The sequence below is a fragment of the Coenobita brevimanus genome, chromosome 40, assembly GCF_032717465.1.
Source record: "Coenobita brevimanus isolate Jiangsu-jjx chromosome 40, ASM3271746v2, whole genome shotgun sequence".
Taxonomy (NCBI): domain Eukaryota; kingdom Metazoa; phylum Arthropoda; class Malacostraca; order Decapoda; family Coenobitidae; genus Coenobita; species Coenobita brevimanus.
In genome coordinates this window covers 66,828,867-66,851,134 of record NC_136993.1, presented here as the reverse complement: position 1 = coordinate 66,851,134, position 22,268 = coordinate 66,828,867, and positions in this window count along the sequence as shown.

Below are 22,268 nucleotides of genomic sequence, written 5' to 3'. Positions count from 1 at the left end.
ATGACATAGTTGACATCACTGAGTTTCTTCTCCACGAAATAAGGACCACTAAACTTGGCTTGAAGAGGTTGCCCATGCACCGGTAGCAGAATCAAAACCTGATCTCCTGGCTGAAAATGGCGTAACCTGGACTTCTTATCATACCAAGTCTTCATCTTCTCCTGAGCAGCTCCTAAATTCTCTCTCGCCAGCTGTAAAGCAGTGGACAGCCGTTCTTTGAACTTCATCACATACTCCAGCAGGTTGACGTCATCTTCCTCCGACAGCCAGCATTCCTTGAGTAGCTTAAGGGGTCCTCTTACTTCATGGCCAAACAGTAGTTCAAAGGGTGAGAAGCCCAGTGATTCATTTGAAGATTCTCTTGCGGCAAATACAAAGAATGGAAGACCTTTATCCCAATCTTTCTAATGTTCCAAACAGTATTTCCTGAGCATCAATTTGAGTCTTTGATGATATCTCTCCAACGCTCCTTGGGTCTGGGGATGGTAAGCTGAAGACGTGATCTGGGTGATGCCCAACTCTTTCAGAGACTGCTTGAAAACATTTGACATGAAATTACTTCCCCGGTCTGACTGTACCTCCTTGGGCAGACCAAACTTGGTGAAGAATCCTAGCATTTCCTTAACCACGTTCTTTGCTGAGATATTTCTAAGTGGAATGGCTTCCGTATAACGAGTAGCCATATCAATCAGGGTCAGCACATAAGAAAATCCTGAAGAAGTCTTAGGAAGAGGGCCCACAATATCCACCAACACACGGGTGAATGGCGCCTCAAAAGGAGGAATGGGAACTAGAGGTGCAACCTTTTCGGTCTGATTACACTTCCCCACAACTTGACAGGTGTGACAAGACTTACAATACCAGGAAACATCTCTGAAGATACCTGGCCAGTAGAAGTGCTTCAAAATGCGTGCCACAGTCTTCCTCACTCCAAGGTGTCCTGCCAAACTGGAATCATGAGCCACTCTAATGATATCCTGCCTACAAACACGAGGGATGACAACTTGATGTACAACCTCCCATTCACAGTCGGCTGATGCTGTTGGGGGTCTCCACTTTCTCATAAGTACTCCTGACTTTATATAATAACAAGTAGAAGCACCAGCTGACTCTTCCTCACTGCAAGCAGAGTTAGCTAGACCTTTCAACTCAGGGTCAGCAACCTGCAACTCAACCAACTCTTGACGAGACAAATTATCAACACTACGGGGTACTGCCTCCTCTGGTGAGTTGTCCAAATTAGCAAGAAAAGTATCAGCTAGGATAACATCATCATCATCATTATCCTCTAAGTCACCAGTAACTTTAGACTTAGCCCTAGTGACAGCACATGCAGAGAACACATCAAGGACATCACAATCCTGGGTCGCGGTCACTGGTTCACTAGACAACTGAGGAGCTGGACACACTTGACTTCCACCAATATCATTTCCAAGTAAGAAAGTTACACCTGACACTGGGAGTGTCTCAACCAACCCAACCATAATGGAACCATTAACAAAACCAGACTCTAAATTCACTCTGCACAGAGGGACAGAGAAGTAATTGTTCCCTACACCTTGTAAGATTACAGTTTCATCAGAGGAATTAACATTACAGCCTAGAACACTGGTCAGCATAAGGGATTGGCAAGCACCTGCATCACGCTATATTTGAACTGATTTCATGTCATTACTGTCCAGAGGACTGACAAAACCATCAGACAGGAAATTAGCACATGAACTCTTGAGAGTGTCACCCACGTTACTGCTCAAAAGAGGAGCTTCATCATGAGAATTTAATTTACCCCTCAAAGCAGGTTCAGTTAACTCGGTTAAAGAATTCTGGGAACTCTCAAGGGTGGACACTAGACCAATTGACTGAATATTTAAAGACTCCTTTTTGTTCACATCACGCTGTCTCCTGAAACATTTCTCCGTAGTATGACCAAGCTTACTACAATAAGTACATTTACTTTTCTGAAATCTAGAGGTGGAGCTGGTATTTACTTCCTGAGAAACATCATCTTTATTCTCTTTCCTGTTGCCTGTACTCTGAGTAGAGGCAACGTACCGTACTTACTCTCAGCTTTCCTTTTTTCTTTAGAATATCTCTTGTGAGTGAGAACATATTCATCAGCTAAAACTGCAGCATCAGACAAATTTTCTATTCTTTTCTCATCAAGATATAGGCTTACATCTTTATTAATACACCTTTTGAAGTCCAGCAAAATCATCTGTTAAAATTTATCAAAATCAGAATTTACATTCTTAGAATTTAACCACTGCTCTAACAGATCTTCTTTGATTTTTGCATACTCAACATGGGATTGCTTATCTTGCTTATAAGTTGTCCTAAATTTTACTCTATAGGCTTCAGGAACAAGCTCATAGGCCTTAAGAATCAAGCACTTAACTACATCATAATTATCAGATTGATCCTGAGGCAAAGATGCATAAGTTACTTGAGCTTTACGCGCATTCAGTATCCTGATAAGTAGTTACATTTGCATTGTTCATTTACAGTAGCCTTCATTGCCCGGGGGCTTCTTTATCTTGTTCAGTCTGGTAACTACTCTTCCGATGTTTGTCATATGTTTTAGAAAATCAGTACTGAAAAGACATTCCTCCTTCATCCTTTTCGGTTAGTTCTGGCAGTATCGTACAGTCCTTATTATATCCAGCATATACTCGTACTCAGTCGCACATCCAGCCTTCTTCAGCCAGCTGTACGCTTATGTCGTCCTTTACCGGCATACCTAATTTCATCTGTTTTCAGGAATTTCAACCCCCCAAACTGTTTCATGCCTTAGTATGTGATCTTACTTACTATAGAAGGGCAATCCAAACTATAGAAGGGCAGTCAAACCCTTTACCACTTTACCACTGCTGAATGTGTATCTGGTATTTTAAAGGGGGAGTGAGGCTCCTTCAGGACAGTTTAGTATCACACAGCTTACCTGATTCAGCGTTGTTCATATACATCATGGCAGGTGCAGCAAGGATAAATGACTTTCATATGGTCATATAAGTCTAGTTCTTTTCTGCCCAGTCCTTAAAATTAACTATCATTTGAAGTTAATTTGGAAATAATCAGGATATTATAGCTTCAGTTAATCTTACCAAGGTTGTTTTGTATACATACTGATTATTATGAAACTCGTCAGGTATGTTCAAGTTCAGTCAAGTTAGGTCAAGGCCATTTCTGTCAGAGAAAGTTTAATGAGGTTCATTCAGGTTAGCCTTATTTTCAAAAGGAATTCGTTAAAATCTGCTGTGGTCACATGTGAAAAATTCCTTTCTCACCATCCCCATTAAATTCACTCTGGTTAATACAGATCGTATTTATGGCTGTGCGGTCATTCTTAACTAACCAGTTCTTTCAAGGCAATGGTTTCACGGGCCTGTCTGCCTATCTGTCCATCATGTAATCATTTTTGGCTCACCAGTGGCTTAGGGAACAAGTTTATGCTACTTAGTTCAGACATTTAATGTGACTGATCATTTGTTCATCCCTGAGAGATTTTATGTGAACATTTTTTGTCCGACCTTGGGCAGAGGCTTCACAGCTCGTTTCCTGAGGCCCATCAGTCCCTCTGTGTATTATGCACTTCCACCTGCCACCCACTTGCGCTAACGCCCACCCATATTGAATACACGCAAGGGTTGTCTCATACCGCACCTTCCTGCTTGCTACATATGTAAATGTATGTATTATGATGTTTGAATAAAAACGATTCCACTTTCTGTCGAGAGAGGTAGCCAGAATTAGTTAGTGGCATAACAAACAGCTATGCTTGTGCTGGAAGATCATCGGCCGTTTTTACGTTTCAGCATTCTAATACCGTTGTTTTATGCTGGACTTTTTCAGAAACAATAATGAAATTTGTTACAGGATAAATGGATGCCGCGTTCTGTATCGGTTATTCCTGTCTTGAATGTATTAATTATTCACAAAATCATTGGCATTCAGCCTGTATGATATAGGGTAAACCTAGACGAGTTCACACTGGATTTGCAATAAGTTGGTTTCGCAAGAGAACCTTGATGTCATGACCTCCCAAACTATTACCGATTCATGGTGTCAAACCGACATGTTAGAAGAATATTTCTTTACATGATCTTTGATATGTTATGAAATACCTTGTGTAAATTAACATTAATCTATCGAAAACACACACACACACACACACACACACACACACACACACACACACACACACAAATACCAGCCGTGTGGGAGCATTGTTACCTGTTGGTAGGTCTGTATTCCTTGTATGATTTAACGCGAACTATAAATGACATATCCCGTTGTATGTTTTACATAAAAATTCTACATGAATTAACCAAAAGAGTAATCTGCTAATCCCTACTATGCATATAATTATGGAGCAAGCATGCCTAGATGGACAAATGAGACTATGTTCATTTACATTTATATGACATCATACGTGAGCTGGACAATGGATATGTGGCTTAAAGTATTCCTCAGAGTACCATACTATTTATTTTCAAGACTCGATACACTAAAGAATGAATAAAAACAACAATGATCAGTTTTCTTGGGAGGCGTTTACTGTTACTTCTAAGGTAAGTTTGCTGTTTTTGTTCTCGTCACTTTGTTTATTCATCCCGGAAAACAAAATGTCAAGCCAAGCAAAGTGCGGCAGAGCAGAGCCTGTTGTGCGTCGTCGCTGTGTGCCTGGCGCTGATGTATAAAAGTGAGATGATCGAGAAGACACTCAGTAGGGAAGGTATCCGAGTGATGGAAGTACCTGCTGTTTGGAAACCTTACGAGGACAAGGTAGGGCCTACCATGCCCTTAAAGAGGTGTGTTAATACTTCGTGTTGTGATTTGTTACAGTTCCAACATCACACACACACACACACACACACACACACACACACACACACACACACACACACACACACACACACACACACACACACACACACACACACAGAAATGACAGTTTTTCTGCAAAATTAGTCTAACACTACGTCGCCAAACACTATAACTTATTTAAAACGTGACGTTAGTATCTGAACCGAGTGAAATTTCTGATGTATCCTTTCTGTTTGTCTGTAACTGGCTATATAAACAATGAGTACAACAGACTGGAAGCGAATCGAGTTAGTTAGAAACGAACCTAGTTAGTTTACAGGGAACAGATCCCAATGATATACAAAACAATCCAGTCTGCAGTAATGATCCATGACTTTCTTCCCCCTCATGTTTATTCCTCAGCCAAACAATAGTATCATATTAATAGTTAGACACCTTTGATTGTTAAACCGTTTACTCAGGTCACTTCACTTCTCTCTGGTTACAGATCACTGACCGGCATTCTCAACTCCCTTCCCTCCAAGTATAATTCCATTCCATTCAGATTTGTTCCACGTCCGACCCACTTCCTCCTAGATATGCAAGACTGTGTACTTTGAACCCCCCGCCTCTTTCACACCATCATTCCATCTCCTCTTTGGTGTCCCTGTTCTGTCAGTGCCTTTACTTCTTATTTTTCTCATCTCTTTGGTAATCTCTCATCATTTTTTCTTCCCACAAGGCCACTGTCAGCCATAGGCCTGTACTCCTGTCGGGTAAGGAAGCTCCCTAACACCTCTGCCACAGCGATGTAATTTTGGATATGGCAAGTTGATATCAATCTGTGTTATTTATGATGAGTATGGTGGTAGTTGAGCGATTTAAATGAGTTAAAAGATGGTGATAAATAAAATAAATCGCTTAGGAAGAGGTGTTAGGGAACTTCTTGACGGACGAGAAAACGGGCTATAGTGTTACAGGCAAAGGAATGGCACCATGAATGTTGACTATTGTAGTTCTATACAGCTGTACTAATATGCATCAAGGAATGGAACTAACCATTACTACAGACATTAACAATATGGGCACACACACACACACACACACACACACAAAAGGTGGGTGTATGGGTTGATGGGTGTTACCAACGCGACTTTGCTGGGAACTGCTTCTTACACAATCACAACAAAGGTTTTGATTACCATTAATAACGTTGCATGATGGTACATGGAATACAAGTGCAGAAAACACCATATCACTGAAGGGTTGAACATGAAACCAAGTATTAAAAAAAAAGTCAGAAGAATAGTGTCCCCCGTACTAGTGAAAACATCAATGTGTTACTGCAGAGAACTGAGTCCAAGACAGGACGGCAGTCGATGAAAAGAAAAGCCTTAGAGTACATGTTTTATCCAGCAGATATTACCCATACACGACATCTGTACACTGCACAAGGGACAATTAGGACCCGGTATAGAGTCGGTCATTGTGCAGGGTCTAAAGGAATACCAAGCATCCACACTCCCAGTACCCACAGTCTCTTTGAAGTCCAAATTCCAAGAGTAATAATTTTTCTTTCCTAGCGAGAGCTCACGCTATGGAAACAATAAGAACACTTATCATACTTAACAGTATAAGGAAAGTGAGATGATTTATATAGTAGCGAGCCCATTAAAAGTAAGAGGATAACCATTTGTGACTTTGGACATAGACTCAGCAGTCTTTACGACACCTTGGCAGAGGAAACACACTATCACATGTCACATCTTGGACATTAGTACTGAATAATCTATACGAAAAAAATTAGCGGGGGTAGATTACATGGCATGCCGGTTAATGCTGTGAAAGTTTAGTAAACAGACATAAAGAAATGAGTCTCCTTGTTCCGTGATCCAGCTGGGACTCATCTCACGATCGTACCATCAGGAAGCCACTCCTCTCTCATAGTATAATATATTTTTTTTTTTTTTTTTTTTTTTTTTATACAGTACATTACCTGACATGTTTGTTTTCCCTTCCTCAACGCACAAATGAAGTTCAGTCGCATAAATGCTGCGACATGTCTACCACCAAACTTCGTTACCTCTCACAAGTGGCTCTAAATTCACGCCTCACACATGAGGTCTTCGGAATTATTTAAAAAATCATCGTCATCATCATCTCACTAATAAATAAAGTGGGAGGCTAAAAGAAACAGAAACAGGAAATTATGAAATAACCACGAAGCAGCTGCCAGTGAACTAGGCCACATAATCTCTCAGATATCGATATTTTGTTATTTATATCACAGACCGAGCGATGCACACAAAACTGGACTTCAAAATGCCTGTGAAATAAAGCTATGCCGTCGACTGCCAAGTTAACAAGTGCATACAACCCTTAGTGAGCTTGGCGGCCGACGGTGTGGCTCCATCCCACAAGCAGAATTAGATGGACCAATGAACCAAGAGCAACTGATGAGACTATTAGGGTTAAGGGTTTTTCTCTTTTTACGTATCTCGGTGACCATTCATATTTTCTGACTGTCAGCTGCCTAGGACCCGAAAGACGGGGAATTGGTCTGCAAAAATATTCCAGCCAACGACTTATACGAAAAAAAAAAAAAATGTGGTTTATCTGACCTTATGATTCCAAGCGACTTAACTCAGCTTGTGACTCTTAGTTGATAACACTTCGAAAATATTGCTAATTTTTTCTTGGTAGCTGCTGGTGGATTTGTTAACATTTAGCTCGCAAGTTAGAGAACCTGAATTTGTCTTTCACCATTGTATTAGGGACCTGGATGTAAACTGATACTGCAGGACATATATTGTATTAGGGACCTGGATGTAAACTGATACTGCAGGTCATATATTGTATTAGGGACCTGGATGTAAACTGATACTGCAGGTCATATATTGTATTAGGGACCTGGATGTAAACTGATACTGCAGGTCATATATTGTATTAGGGATCTGGATGTAAACTGATACTGCAGGTCATATATTGTATTAGGGACCTGGATGTAAACTGATACTGCAGGTCATATATTGTATTAGGGACCTGGATGTAAACTGATACTACAGGTCATATATTGTATTAGGGACCTGGATGTAAACTGATACTGCAGGTCATATATTGTATTAGGGACCTGGATGTAAACTGATACTGCAGGTCATATATTGTATTAGGGACCTGGATGTAAACTGATACTGCAGGTCATATATTGTATTAGGGACCTGGATGTAAACTGATACCATCCATCCATCCATCATCCAATCCTACATTGCCCCTTGAGGTTACTACCTTCTTTTGCGTTACTCATGCGGAGTATAGCGATACTGGAAGCATTTATGTAAAATAAGAGGACAGTAAGGTGTGAAAATACAAAAAATCGCTCGCAGCAAGATGTTAAGGAGCTGCCTCAGCCGACAACCTGCTGGCCTAAGTCGTATAAACATTTCATCACGGTGCCGTCTTGAATTAGTTTTCCTGCTGGCAGTTAATTTGATTTTGGGAGAGATAACTAGTAGATAATTCTGACGCGCTATTGAAGACTATATTTCACTCTCCCAGGGTCACATTCTCGTCGGGTAAGGAAGCTCCCTGACACCTGTTCCTTAACGATTTATTTTTGGACAAGGCTAGTAAATGCCACTTTGTATGTAATTTGTGCTGTGTATGATAGTGTTTTGATTATTTTATTGAACATAAGAGGACAGTAAGGAGTATCGTGATAGACAATACGGTTTTCGCCACGAAAGATCCACCATTGACATACTCAATCTCTTAACTCATACCATCCATCAGTCAATTGATCTTTTTGGAGAAACTCATGCAGTAGCTCTTGATATCTCTAAAGCTTTCGACAGAGTATGGCACCGTTCCCTGCTGTCCAAACTCACTTGCTATGGACTAACGTCTTTTGTTCCTTTGATTTCTTCTTATCTTAGTGACAGGAAAATAAGAGTAAAAGTAGATGATGTATATTCGAATTTCCACTCAGTTAACGCCGGTGTAGCGTTATGATCTGTCCCCCTGTCCGCCCCCTACGGCGCATGCGCGGGGATTGCCAGAGGCCGCCACAAATATGCCATTTGTCCTCTGATCTCTGTAGTGGTAACATGATGGGAGCCTCTCGCCCTTTGTTTACAAACGGCAAATGGTCATTCCGGCTTCTCTTATCATTCGTCTCAAAGCTTTCTCGGGTAGTTTCCGCCCTTAAATTAAATTAGGTTAGGCGGAAAGCAGTAAAAATTCGAATTTCTAAGGTATGAATGAGTTAGGTTGGATAAACATAGATATAATTAATCATCTGGGGACGAGTTATCTAATCTCTTAGGCGTGAGGATTGCCTTATTTGTTCTTACCCAATTGTATCTTTACAGGAATGAGTCAAGCTCGTACTGTCCCGTGTATTAAACCATTTTTATCATACATATCCTTGAAATTATAAATAGTTTTGGCACACACTACCGCATTCTGTTGTGCATTCCACTGATCAATTGCCCTATTAGGAAAACTGAATTTCCTTACATCTTTACCACCTCTCTTTTTATGCTGTATTTTGCAATGTCCTCTTCTTGATGCTTCACACATATGATATATATTCATTTATGTCTATTTTCTGTTTCCCTGATATGCATTTATATAGCATAATCATGTCTCCTCCTCCTCTCCTGCAGCGTTGGTAAATTAAATCTTTCCTGTCTTTCTCAGTAACATAAATCCCTTAAACTTGGTACGGTACCCATCTTGTAGTGGCCCGTTGTACTTTTTCAATCTTATCTGTGTTTTTTGAGATGAGGATTCCAGACTACTGTGATGCATATTCCAGAGTTGGTCTGATGAATATCTTCCTCAGCATGTCTTCATTTATATGTGTGAATGCTATTCTCGTATTAGCAAGCAATGTATACATGTTTCGTACCTTCTCACTGATGTGATCATGAGGAGATAGTCTGTTACTGATAATTACTCCTAGGTCCTTCTCCTTTTCTGATATGTGTAGGGTTGATCTTCCTAACTTATAATACCAATCTGGTCTTTTCTCACTTTTACCAAATTTTATTACATGACACTTATCCACATTAAATTCCATTTGCCATTTATTGCTCCATTCATGAAGCTTGTTCAATTCCTCTTCCAGCTCTTTGCAAGAATCTATGTTAGTAATTTTCTTTTGAATTTTTGCATCATCTGCAAACATATTTAGATAGCTTCCATTTCCAATATTACTATCTATGCCATTTATATATACTAAAAACATAACTGAGCCCTGTGGCACTCCGCTGGTCACTTCCCTCCATGATGAGTAAGTTCCCCTTAATATTGTTCTCATTTCACCCCTGGGGGTAGGGTTTTTTTTCAAGAATACTCCCCCAGTATCCCTGCTTGTCGTAAAAGGCGACTAAAAGGGTTGGCGGAGGGTTAGTGCCCCTCCCCGGAAAACAACTAACTAAAAAAACAAACAATAAGCCTTGGACAAGGACTGACCAAACGATGACGACCCAGGACCGGACAAAGGACTTGGTATTGGGTACTTGGAATGTAAGAGGAGCGAATGATGAGGTGAAAGAGAGAGAGATTGTCCAGGTGATTGAGGGTGCGAAAGTGGATGTATGTGGAATAACTGAAACAAAATGGAGAGGAGAAAGTGTGAGAGAATGGGAGTATGGATGGGGTATATGTGCAGGAGTAGGTGAGAATGAGAGGGCAAAGGAAGGAGTATGTATTGTTGTGAGTAAAAGATGGAAGAGGAGCATAAGACAGTATGGATCAGTTGGGTCAACGATTGTGTGGGTAAAGTTGAAAGTTGGAATACAAATGTGGACGATTGTGTGTGTGTATGCGCCAACGCAAGATCGTGCTAGAAGAGTGAGAGAAGAGTTCTGGACAAATGTAGAAATGTGCATGGAAAAGTTTGGAAGAAATGAGAGAGTGTTTTTGATTGGTGATATGAATGGTAAAGTTGGGAATGTGAAGGTGGATGGAATAGTTGGTGAGTGGGGTGTGCCTGCTGAGATAGATGAGAATGGGAGTGCGTTAGTGGACATTTGTGCTGGGAGGGGGTTGGTGATAGCCAATACCCTCTTCAGGCATAAAATGATCCACAGGTATACATGGCGAGTGATGAGAAGGGTGGGTGGTGAACTGAATGAAAGGAAGGCAATGATTGATTATGTGTGTGTGGATGAAAGGATACGAAGATGTGTAATGGATGCAAGAGTTTATAGAGGTTGGGGTAGTGGACTTTCTGACCACTACTTGGTGGTGGCCAGAATCAAGGCCAATTAGAATGGAGAAATAGAAGAAGGGAAAGACGAGAGGAAGGAGTAGTTGCAAGGAGAGTGGGAAGGTTAAAAGAGGATGAGAAAAAGGCAGAGTATAAGAGAGAAGTGGAGGAACGATTGGGCAAATATGAATTAGAGCAGATGGGAGACGTGGAAGGTGTGTGTAGGATATTTACAGAAGAAATATGTGCAGCATGTGATGTGGTGTGTGGAAGGAAGAGAAGACGGAGGGGTGCAAGGAACAGCGTGGTGGATGGAAGAGGTGAAACAGGCTGTGGCACAAAAGAATAAAGCATACAATGAATGGATGAGAAATAGGGGCGTGGAAGAAGTTGAGAGGCGGAAGAGAGAGTTATATGTAGAAAGAAAGAGAGAGGTGAAAAGAGTAGTAAGAGAGAGTAAGAAGAGAGTGGATGAGGAATTTGGAAGGAATTTGAGTGTAAAGTGGAGGGACTGTAAGAAAATGTTCTGGAGAGAAGTGAAAAGAGTAAGACAGGGTGGAAGTGAAGTTAGCAGGGGAGTGAAAGATAAAAATGGTAGATTACTAGTGGAGAAGGGAGAAAAAGTGAGCAGATAGAGAGAACACTTTAAGGAATTGTTGAACGTAGAGGATGGAAGTAATGCGAGTATAAGTGGCTGGGGAATGGCTGGGAGAAGGAGGGAGGTGAGAAGACAGGAAGAAATCAGTAGGATAGAAGTTGTGGAAGCAATGAAGAAAGTTAAATCGGGGAAAGCCCCAGGAATTGATGTGTGGTGAAATGCTGAAGCATGGGGGAAAGATAGTAGTAGAATGGATGTGGAAGATGTGCAGATTGGCCTGGGAGGAAGGTAGAGTCCCGGAGGATTGGAAGTCAGGTATAATTATCCCCTTGTATAAAGGAAAAGGGGAAAAAGAAGTGTGTGGTAATCATAGGGGCATTTGTCTTCTTAGTATAATAGGAAAAGTGTATGGTAGGATACTTATTGACAGAGTTAGGGAAAGAACAGAGAAATTAGTTGGAGAAGAACAGGGAGGCTTTAGGAAAGGAAGAGGTTGTGTAGATCAGATATTCATTCTTAGATCTTTAGTGGAAAAGTTTCTAGAGAAGGGAAAGAAGTTGTATGCGGCTTTCATGGATTTGGAGAAAGCATATGACAGGGTGGATAGACAAGGATTGTGGAAAGTGTTAAGAATATATGGAGTAGATGGGAAGTTGTTGAATGCTGTGAAGAGTATGTACGATGGTGCGAAGGCTGCAGTGCGTGTGGATGGTGAACTAAGTGAATTTTTCTCTTTGAAAGTTGGGTTGAAACAGGGATGTGTCATGTCTCCATGGTTGTTCAATCTGTACATGGATGGGGTAATAAAGAGGTACAAGGTAGGGTAGTGGATGTTGGAGTGGCCCTGGTGAGAAAGGATAGTGTTTGGAAACTCCCTGTACTGTTGTTTGCAGATGATACTGTGTTGTTGAGTGAAGACGAAGGGGAGCTGCAAGGCTTGGTGGATGAGTTTGGGAGAGTGTGTGAGAAACGGAATCTAAAGGTGAATGTAGAGAAGAGTAAAGTGATGGTCTTTGCGAGAGGTGAAGTCAGTGAATGTACAGCGAGGTTGGATGGTGAGGAATTGGAAAATGTGAGTACGTTTAAGTACTTGGGTAGTGTGATGAGTAAGGATGGAGGTTTGGAGGGTGAAATGCTTGAAAGGGTACAGCAGGGAAGAAAGGTTGCTGGTTCTTTGAAAGCAGTGATAAGAAACAGGGAAGTGAGCATGGAAGTGAAAAAGTTACTACATGACAGTATTGTGATACCAACTCTAACGTACGGAAGCGAAGCTTGGACGTTGTTGGAAGGACACAAGTCAAGAGTGAGAGCAGTGGAAATGAGTTATTTAAGAGGAGCCTGTAGAGTCACGTGGAGAGACAGGCTGACGAATGAGGATATAAAGGAGCGTTGTGGTGTAGATGTGGATGTGATAGGAAGCGTTATGAGGAACGCACTGAGGTGGTTTGGCCACGTGGAGAGGATGGAGGGTAAAAGACTGACGAAGAGAATGTATGTGAGTGAGGTGGAGGGGGGAAGAGAGAGGGGGAGGCCGAGGATGAGATGGAGGGATGGGGTGGAGAGGTATATGAGAGAGGGGGGTGTGAGTTGGGAGCAGGGCAGTGAAATGGCGGGGGACAGGGCGACTTGGAGGCGATTTGTTTGTGGCCACCCCAAACGGGATTGAGGCGTCTGGCAATAGATAGATAGATAGATTTCCCTTTTTCTGAGAAAATCCTGCATCCAACAGTGGAGATTGCCTTGGATACCTCCTTGATGGTACAGCTTCCATAAAAGTCTTTGGTGCGGTACTCTGTCAAATGCTTTCTTAAAATCTAAATAGATACTGTCCACCCATCCTTCTCTTTTCTGTAACGTTTCTCTAACTTTGTCATAATTGCTTAGAAGATTAGTAACACATGATTTTCCCTTCCTAATACCGAACAGCCTCTCTTTTATCATACGGTACCATGTTCTAGATGTTTTACCCAAACTTCCCTTATCAGCTTTTCTAGTGTCTTACAACACTGGTCAGTGATACTGGTCTGTAGCTGAGTAGTTCTCACTGTGTTTAATTTGACTAGTGTACAGGTATTTGTAGACCTCACAGGTGGTTAAGAGGGATGAGTAAAGGACTCATGAATGGAATGGAATGAAATGGAATGGAATAATTAAAAAAAAAAAAAAAAAAAAAAGGAAAGCGAGCACCAAGCCACTCAATGACTAAGTTTCCCCCTGGGGAGTGGGGGATAGAATACCTCCTCAGTATCCCTGCTTGTCGTAAAAACCGTCTAAAAGGGGCACTTTAATCTTCATCATTCCTCTTTTCCCCCTCTGCTTCTTGTACTTTATCTGTCCCACCTCTCTGCCTTATATTTTCACTTTAATACCCACCCAACTCCTATTTATTGCCATATAGTCATTGAGTGGCTTGGTGCTCGCTTTTTTTTTTTTTTTTTTTTTTTAATAATCCATTCCATTCCATGACTAAGTTATATGGCACTAACTTGGGTGGGTATTGAAAATATATGGCAGAGAGGTGGAACAGATAAAGTACAAGAAACGGAGGGGGAAAAGGGGAAGGATTTTTAGTCGGCTTTTACGACAAGCAGGGATACTGAGGAAGTATTCTATCCCCCCCTCCCCGAGGGGAAAGGACTCGTGAGATAACCGTGACTGGGAGCTGGCTTAGTTTCCATTGATAGTACCCATCTGGGGCGGGGGGACAGAATACTTCCTCAGTATCCCTGCTTGTGGCAAAAGGGGCACTTTAATCTCCATCCTTCCCCTCTTCCCACTCTGCTCCTGTACTTTATGTCTTACCTCTCTGCCTTATACTTTCACTTTAATACCCACCAAACCCTCTTCCATTATAGTGCCATGTAGTCATTGTTTTAGCTTGGTACTTGTGCTTATTATTCACCTCCTCTTGTACTTCATGTGTCTTATCTCTCAGCCTTATATTTTCACTTTAATAACCACCCAACCCCCTTCCACCTCAGTGCCATATTTTCATTGTCTTGGTGCTAACTTTTGCTTTTTTTTTTTTTTTTAATACTGTATTCAATGCATTTCCACTGATAGTCTATCTATCTATCTATAGCCCGACGCCCTAATCCCGCAAAGGGTGGCCGCAGACAAAACGCCTCCAAGTCACTCTGTCACCCACCATTTGACTCCCCTCCCCCCAACTCATCCCCCCCTCCCTCATATACCTCTCAACTCCATCCCTCCACCTCATCCTCTGTCTACCCCTCCCTCTCCCTCCCTCCACCTCACCTACATACACCCTCTTAGTCAGTCTTTCATTCTCCATCCTCTCCACATGTCCAAACCACCTCAGTGTATTTCTCCTAATCTTTTCAACCACATCCACATCTACCCCACAACGTTCCTTCACTTCTTCATTCGTCAACCTGTCCCTCCATGTCACTCCACATGCTCCTCTCAAGTAACTCATTTCCACTGCTCTCACTCTTGACTTGTTCCCCTCTTGCAAGGTCCACGCCTCGCTTCCATACGTCAGGGTAGGGATCACAATACCATCATGCAGTGACTTCTTAACTTCCATACTCACCTCCCTATTTCTCATCACTGCTTTCAGTGTGCCAACAACCTTCCTTCCCTGCTGTACCCTTTCACGTACTTCATCCCCCAAAGTTCCATCCTTACTCATCACACTACCCAAGTACTTGAATGCACTCACATTCTCCATATCCTCACCATCCAACCTCACTGCACACTCTGTGACTTCATTCCTCTCAAACACCATGACTTTACTTTTGTTTACATTAACTTTCAGCTTCCTCCTCCTACACACTGTCCCAAATTCATTCACCAAACCTTGCAACTCCCATTCATCTTCACTCAACAATACTGTATCATCAGCAAACAGCAACACCGGAAGCTTCCAAATCTCACCCTCATTCATTAGGGCCACCCCCACATCCACTGCCCTACCTTGTACCTCCTTTACGACCCCATCCATATATATATTAAACAGCCATGGAGACATTACACACCCCTGTTTCAGTCCCACATTGAGATCAAAGAACTCACTCAGCTCACCATCCACTCGCACCGTAGCCCTAGCTCCCTCGTACATACTCTTCACAGCACTCAACAATTTCCCCTCCACTCCATATATTCTTAATACCTTCCACATACCTTTCCTATCTATTCTGTCATAAGCTTTCTCCAAGTCCATGAAGGCAGCGTACACTTTCCTTCCCTTCTCTAGATACTTCTCCACTAAACATCTTAGAACAAATATCTGATCTACACACCCTTTTCCCTTCCTAAATCCCCCTTGTTCTTCTCCAACTAGCTCCTCTGTCATATGCCTAACCCTATCAATGAGTATTCTACCATATATTTTACCAGTCACACTAAGAAGGCAAATACCCCTATGGTTACCACATACTTCTCTCCCCTTTTCCTTTGTACAGAGGAACAATTATACCTGATTTCCAGTCCTCTGGAACCCTTCCCTCTTCCCAAGCCAATCTACACAACTTCCATATCCACTCCACAACAATCTCACCCCCATACCTAAGCATTTCACCACACACTCCATCAATTCCTGGGGCCTTTCCCAGCTTAATCATCTTCATCGCTTCCACTACTTCCGACCTACTGATCTCTTCCTCCCTCCTCTCATCTCTGATAGTACAGTATATAAATATATCCTGTGCTACTGGACACGACAGGGTTTATGTTACTGCACATGTGTGCAGATTTAAATAAACGATTGGTATTAAAATATGCCAATCAGTGATGTGTAGTAATGTACCCAATGTGCTGAATAACCTAACTTATGATTTTTTTTTCCCCCATAACAACTAGTATCTGGAGTGATCTCAGTAACGTAACTGACAAGGGTTTTTACTTTATCATTATCCATTGAATCAGTAGAAGTGCTGTAAGAGTGTGAACAGGAAACTTCGCTAAGCATACCCTACTGGAGTGTATACTGTTTTCATAGTGTCTGGAGTTAAAAGTACTTTTCTATAAATGAAATTTAGAGGCTAATTTTTATTTCACAATGACTGAATTTGAACTATGCTGGACTAGCCTAACACTCTTATGTGAGATTTCTCAAAACTAAAGGGATTGGATTGGATAATTGGAAAAAAAAAAAAAAGGAAAACCTAGCACCAAGCCACTTATTGACTGTATGGCCTTTAAAAGGGGTTGGGTGGGTATTAAAGTGAATATATAACGCAGATAGGAAGCTATCTAAATATGTTTGCAGATGATGCAAAAATTCAAAAGAAAATTACTAACATAGATTCTTGCAAAGAGCTGCAAGAGGAATTGAACAAGCTTCATGAATGGAGCAATAAATGGCAAATGGAATTTAATGTGGATAAGTGTCATGTAATAAAATTTGGTAAAAGTGAGAAAAGACCAGATTGGTATTATAAGTTAGGAAGATCAACCCTACACATATCAGAAAAGGAGAAGGACCTAGGAGTAATTATCAGTAACAGACTATCTCCTGATGATCACATCAGTGAGAAGGTACGAAACATGTATACATTGCTTGCTAATACGAGAATAGCATTCACATATATAAATGAAGACATGCTGAGGAAGATATTCGTCAGACCAACTCTGGAGTATGCATCACAGTAGTCTGGAATCCTCATCTCAAAAAACACAGATAAGATTGAAAAAGTACAACGGGCCACTACAAGATGGGTACCAAGTTTAAGGGATTTAAGTTACTGAGAAAGACAGGAAAGATTGAATTTACCAACGCTGCAGGAGAGGAGGAGGAGACATGATTATGCTATATAAATGCATATCAGGGGAACAGAAAATAGACATAAATGAATATATATCATATGTGTGAAGCATCAGCAAGAGGACATTGCAAAATACAGCATAAAAAGAGAGGTGATAAAGATGTAAGGAAATTCAGTTTCCCTAATAGGACAATTGATCAGTGGAATGCACAACCGAATGAGGCAGTGTGTGCCAAAACTATTTATAATTTTAAGGATATGTATGATAAAAATGGTTTAATACACGGGACAGTACGAGCTTGACTCATTCCCGTAAAGATACAAAGCTAAGGCAATCCTCATGCCTGACAGATTAGATAACTCGTCCCCAGATGATTAAGTATAACTATGTTTATCCAACCTAACTCATTCATACCTAAGAAATTCGAATTTTTACAGCTTTCTGCCTAACCTAATTTAATTTAAGGGCGAAAACTACCCGAGAAAGCTTTGAGACGAATGATACAAGACGCCGGAATGACCATTTGCCGTTTGTAAATAAAGGGCGAGAGGCTCCGATCATGTTACCACTACAGAGATCAGAGGACAAATGGCATATTTGTGGCGGCCTCTGGCAATCCCCGCGCATGCGCCGTAGGGGGCGGACAGGGGGACAGATCATAACGCTACACCGGCGTGCCACAGGGATCAGTTCTGGCGCCAACCCTATTTCTGGTTCATATTAATGATCTCTTATCTGTCACTCACAATCCCATTGACTCATACGCAGATGACTCAACACTACATAGTTCATTCACACTCAGACATCCATTTACAAAGTCTAATATCTCTACCTCTCAACTCAGTACAGCCATCTCCATAAATCAAGATATATCTACAATCAGTGAATGGGGACAAAACAACCTTGTCTCTTTTAATGCTAGTAAAACTAAATATAAACAGTTTACTAATAGACAGATATTGCCAGATTCGTACATTACCTTCAGTGCTACTAATATTCCCATCTCCAAAAGTATTGAAATTCTTGGTGTCTCACTTAACATGGCCCTCAGTTGGACCTCTCATGTCAGATCACTTGCTAAAACCGCCTCAAAGAAACTTGGATTATTGTACAGAGTCCGTAACTTCTTCGCCGATGAGCAGTTAGCTATAATTTATAAGAGTCATGTGCGCTCGCAGCTTGAATATTGCTCATCCTTGTGGAATGGTTGTGGAGAGGTTGCATTAAGACAACTAGACAAAATTCAGAATAAAGCTGTTAGAATCATTAACAACCCTGCCATTACATATAAACTACCTCCCCTGCAAGTAAGAAGGAATGTTGCCTCCCTTGCATTATTTTACAGATATTTTTTTGGCAAATGCTCAGACGAAGTTGCGTCCATGGTGCCACCTCTCCATGCCTTCCCTCGTGCTACACGGGCATCTGGTAGCGCTCATGACTGGAATGTCACTCAACCATATTGCAGAACTTCTGCCTATCAGAACTCTTTCATTCCCCGAACTGCATCTCTCTGGAACTCGCTTCCCCAGAGTTGTTTTCCTCCAAATTTCAACCCACAACTGTTCAAGTCTAACTGTTACAGATATTTTATGAACAGAGGACACCAGTAATCTGGTGTATGGATTATTTTTTTTTTACCCATTTGTTTTTCCTTCCTCAGTTGTTATTTATAAAAAAAAAAAAAAAAAGCAAAATAAATCGCCAAGGAATAGCTGTTAGGGAGCTTCTTTAACCAATGATAATACGGACACCAGTCCGAAATGTTTATTCTATCGCGAAAAGAATCATCTGGAGGTACGACAATACAAAATAATCGTAATTAATAAGTAAACATAGGAACTTTGGTTTTTCAGATAAGAACAGATGTCTTTCATTATAAGTATGATCTGGAAATCTACAGAGGATTTTATTGGGGTTGGTAGAAAAAAATCTGAACTTGAACTTGGGCGGTCAGATGTATCGTTCCTGAACCCCCTTGAATATGAGAAATTCTTCCTGAGTATAATATTATTTTATGGATGTAACAATAAACTTATGACGTCATCGTAGTGACCGGGATAATAATCTAGACGGTTTTATGCAGCTTACATGACCTTCATTAAATTCTTCAATAGATGGCTTTCATACTGTCAGCAAAATTGTTTAATGATTGATAAATTTGAAGACGTCATTGCATGGAAGTTAACCCTGTCTGTCATGTTAGGTCTTCTTTACATTATTACTAACACAGCCCGGTGCTTGGAGAGGATGCTTATGCTAGGGGGTGAGGGGAAGAGGGAGGATCCTCTCCTTTGTGCAGGCACCCAGACTACTTTGTAAGGTTGTGTTTAGTGCTTTAAGTGCTTCTAATTTTCACTTCTTTTACTTCACCGTACTGTCTGCTTTTATTCTTAGTATTGTCGTCTGTTTCACTGCTGGTCGGTGCTACACGAGGCAGTTACACCGCCAGTTTTTATTTGAATTAATCTATCAGTCAGTCATAACAGTGTCGGGCGATTTTGTTCAGTATTAGGAGTGGTTTCCTAGACTACCTGGATTGGATGTACCAGTAAAAAACTCCATCACTGTTTGAAATTTTAAGTTTAAGCAAAATGATATAGATACAACACAAATACACTGACAGGACGTCATCGGACAGGAGGTAAAGTACAGTATTTTATTACAGGTCTACCAGCATTTTGGATGCACAGAGTTTTTCATCATCATCATCATTATCATTATCAACACCTTTTCCCTCCCTACGATGGCGTGTGGTTAGGAAACATATATATATATATATATATATATATATATATATATATATATATATATATATATATATATATATATATATATATATATGTGTGTGTGTGTGTGTGGGGGTGTGTGTGGGTGTGTGTTGCAAGAAATTTGTGTAAGCAGTGATTTCATGAAATTCCTAGTGAATTCGCGAAATGAGTTTAACTTAGGATGGGTTAGTTATGGTTAGGCTAATTGAGACTGCAGTTAGGTTAGGCTGCGATAATCTAGGAATTTAGGATATGTTAGGAGAAGTTAGGTTAGGTCAGGTTAATTTAATGTAGATGAATGCTAAGTTACGTTAAGGGTTCATCTAAACCAACCTAACCTAACCTAACTACCGTAGCTTAACCTCACCTAAATATAACCTACATTAGCCCAGCCCAAATTAACCTAACCTTAATTAACCCTTCCTAACTTAAACTTATTTCACGAGTTCACGAGGGATTTCGTGAAATCACTAGTTACACAAATTTCTAGTTATATATATATATATATATATATATATATATATATATATATATATATATATATATATATATATATATATTGCCAGACGCCTCAATCCCGTTTGGGGTGGCCACAAACAAATCGCCTCCAAGTCGCCCTGTCCCCCGCCCTGTCACTGCCCTGCTCCCAACTCACACCCCTTTCTCATATACCTCTCCACCCCATCCCTCCATCTCATCCTCGACCTCCCCCTCCCTCTTCCCCCTCCACCTCACTCACATACACTCTCTTCTGTCAGTCTTTCACCCTCCATCCTCTCCACATGGCCAAACCACCTCAGTGTGTTCCTCATAACGCTTCCTATCACATCCACAGCCACACCACAACGCTCCTTTATATCCTCATTCGTCAGCCTGTCTCTCCACGTGACTCCACAGGCTCCTCTTAAATAACTCATTTCCACTGCTCTCACTCTTGACTTGTGTCCTTCCAACAATGTCCAAGCTTCACTTCCGTACGTTAGAGTTGGTATCACAATACTGTCATGTAGTAACTTTTTCACTTCCATGCTCACTTCCCTGTTTCTTATCACTGCTTTCAAGGAACCAGCAACCTTTCTTCCCTGCTGTACCCTTTCAAGCACTTCACCCTCCAAACCTCCATCCTTACTCATCACACTACCCAAATACTAAACGTACTCACATTTTCCAATTCCTCACCATCTAACCTCGCTGTACATTCACTAACTTCACCTCTCTCAAAGACCATCACTTTACTCTTCCCTACATTCACCTTTAGGTTCCGTTTCTTACACACTCTCTCAAACTCATCCACCAAGCCTTGCAACTCCCCTTCGTCTTCACTCAAGAACACAGTATCATCTGCAAACAACAGTACAGGGAGTTTCCAAACACTATCCTCTCTCACCAGGGCCACTCCAACATCCACTACCCTACCTTGTACCTCTTTTATTACCCCATCCATGTACAGATTGAACAACCATGGAGACATGACACATCACTGTTTCAAACCAACTTTCAAAGAGAAAAATTCACTTAGTTCACCATCCACACGCACTGCAGCCTTCGCACCATCGTACATACCCTTCACAGCATTCAACAACTTCCCATCTACTCCATATATTCTTAACACTTTCCACAATCCTTGCCTATCCACCCTGTCATATGCTTTCTCCAAATCCATGAAAGCCGCATACAACTTCTTTCCCTTCTCTAGAAACTTTTCCACTAAAGAGCTAAGAATGAATATCTGATCTACACAACCTCTTCCCTTCCTAAAGCCTCCCTGTTCTTCTCCAACTAATTTCTCTGTTCTTTCTCTAACTCTGTCTATAAGTATCCTACCATACACTTTTCCTATTATACTAAGAAGACAAATGCCCCTATGATTACCACACACTCCTTTTTCCCCTTTTCCTTTGTACAAGGGAATAATTATACCTGACCTCCAATCCTCCGGGACTCTACCTTCCTCCCAGGCCAATCTGCACATCTTCCACATCCATTCTACTACTATCTCTCCCCCATGCTTCAGCATTTCACCACACACTCCATCAATTCCTGGGGCTTTCCCCGATTTAACTTTCTTCATTGCTTCCACAACTTCTATCCTACTGATTTCTTCCTGTCTTCTCACCTCCCTCCTTCTCCCAGCCATTCCCCAGCCACTTAT